Source organism: Eubalaena glacialis, chromosome 4, assembly GCF_028564815.1.
Source record: "Eubalaena glacialis isolate mEubGla1 chromosome 4, mEubGla1.1.hap2.+ XY, whole genome shotgun sequence".
NCBI classification, from domain to species: domain Eukaryota; kingdom Metazoa; phylum Chordata; class Mammalia; order Artiodactyla; family Balaenidae; genus Eubalaena; species Eubalaena glacialis.
Window position 1 is genome coordinate 107,797,419 of NC_083719.1, and position 2,644 is coordinate 107,800,062.

The following is a 2,644-nucleotide window of genomic DNA, read 5'->3' on the forward strand; positions in this document are numbered from 1 at the left end:
TCTTGTAGGCAGCATATATATAGGGTTTGTTTTTGTATCCATTTAGCCACTCCATGTCTTTTGATTATTGTATTTAATCCATTTACATTTAAGGTAATTACTGATAGGTATCTACTTATTGCCAATTTGTTAATTGTTTTAGGGGTTTTGTACTTTTTTTATTCCTTTCCTTTCCTTTTGTTCTCTTCCCTTGTGATATTATGACTGTATCTTCAGTGTTATGTTTGGATTCCTTTCTCTTTTTTGTGTGTGTATCTATTATAGATTTTTGGTTTGTGGTTACTATGAGGTTTATATATAGCAATTTCTCTCTGTATATATAATTATTTTAGGGTTGCTGAGCTCTTAATTTCCTGCATTTTCCTCTCCTTCCTTCACAATTTCTGTTTTTGACATAATATTTTGCATATATTTGTTTCATTTATCCTTTAACTGCTTACTGTGGATATGGATAATTTTACTAGTTTTGTCTTTTAACCTTCCTACAAGCTTTGCATGTGGTTGATTTACTACACTTACTGTATATTTGCCTTTACCAATAGGATTTTTCCTTTCATAATGTCCATGTTTCTAGTTGTGGCCTTCTCTTCTTTGCTTAGAGAATTTCCTTGAACATTTCTTGTAAAGCTGGTTTGGTGGTGCTGAACTCTTCAGCTTTTGCTTGTCTGCAAACCTTTTGATCTCTCTATCAAACCTGAATGGAAGCCATACTGGGTGGAGTATTCTTGGTTGTAGGATTTTCCCTTTTATCACTTAAAATATATCATGCCAATCCCTTTTGGCCTGCAGAGTTTCTGCTGAAAAGTCAGCTTATAGACATATGGGAGTTCGCTTGTGTGTAATTTTTGCTTTCCCTTGCTGCTTTTAATATTCTCTCTTTATCTTTAATTTTTGCAATTTTAATTACCACGTGTCTTGGTGTGGTTCTCTTTGGGTTTAGTGACTCACTTTATTGTAATATTTGCTTTATTGCAATGGTTTGGAACCCATTCTACAATATTTCTGAGGTATGCTTGTATCTTAGCAAATATTTTGACAGGATTCATATTTTTAAAATTCTGTCCCATAGATATGGTCAAACATTTGTCAAATGTTTATTGTCCAAAGACATTTATTCCAACTTCACACAAAATGTAAACATATGGAAATAAAATATATAAATTGATAGGGGAATTACTAAAAAATATAGTACCACCACACTAAATGTGGTAAAGAATTTGATCTGAACTGATATGGAAAATGCTCTATATTAATAATTAAGTGAAAAGAGCAAGATTCAGAAAAAAAGATATAGAATTAATGCTTACCTAAAGTGTGTGTATGTCAATGTGTACACACATAGAAAAAGACATAAACATATAGATGCACACAAGGAAAAAGACCCACAGAGATATATTCACATTTAAGACTGTTTTCATGTTGACAGGGAAGTAGGAATATAAAGAGGACTTTTACTGATACTTACTTTGGAACTTCTATTTTATGTTAACTTTAGAATTATATGTGAATTCTGTAAATAATAATCAAAAAAAGAACTCAACTGTGTTTTGTGAACACTGAACTTTCAAAAAGCCATCCAGAAGTCCCTCTTTTCATTTTGACCTTTTAAATTTTTCTCTTATTAAAGGAAATTTTATAAATAGAGATAGTCTGTAAGTACATAGAAGAAAAAAAAAGGAATATCTGGTTCATCTTCTTTTTGGACTAACAGCTACATCATATATCTTAACCATTTTGTTATCTACTTCCCAGAAAATTTGGACTAGTTCTTAACACACTATATAAACAGGAGCTGTAATTTTCTAGAAGACTTCTTGGACTTTTCATATACCAAGTAGCTTCTTATAACTGATAAACAAAAGCAACAAAAACTCTTGAAGTTCCTTCTCACATTGAGTGTCTTTTGAATTGTGTCTCTCCATACTTGCCTGTGAGGTCTTGTTGTCTTGGAGTCTCTCCTTAAATTTACATATGTAAGATCACACCTATAGATATTCATTTGTAATCTACAAGTAAAATTTGCAACTTAATCTATTTGCATGATTGACATTATTTTTTCATGTACTTTTTTTTTTTTCCGTTTTATGTACATTGTTTTTCCTGTTCAATTGGAGAATGTATTTTGTATATAATACATACATATATGTAAGATAAATGTTTTAATTCGGATTGTGAACAGCACAGTGCAACTGTGGAACATGCAATTAAAGACTTTTTAAAAGGATTTTCAGCCATCCATCCATTCATCCAAACAATGAGAACTTGCACTTCTTGAGATGATGGAGTAGTTTACTGGAGACCAACACACATACATCCATATGTGTATATGTAGTCTGTTTGCATTTTAAACAGTCAGAACTGCCTGATGACTAGAACTTGAGCGCCTATCTCCCCCAAAGTCACTAACCACAGAGAGCTACTTTACCGCCAGATACTTTTGTGCATTATATTTACTCAAAGCAAGAGGCTGAGAATAAAACCCTGGCTGAGTGGCAGAGAAGACAGAAAAGCTTCAGGGAGTTCCTGGTGTTGGAAAGCTGACACACAAACTTTAGATCTGTCAAACAAATTCCCCAAGGCCAGAGGGCCAAATATCGTGGAAAGAAGTGTAGAACAGAAAATTGTACACTTCAATCTTGACTGT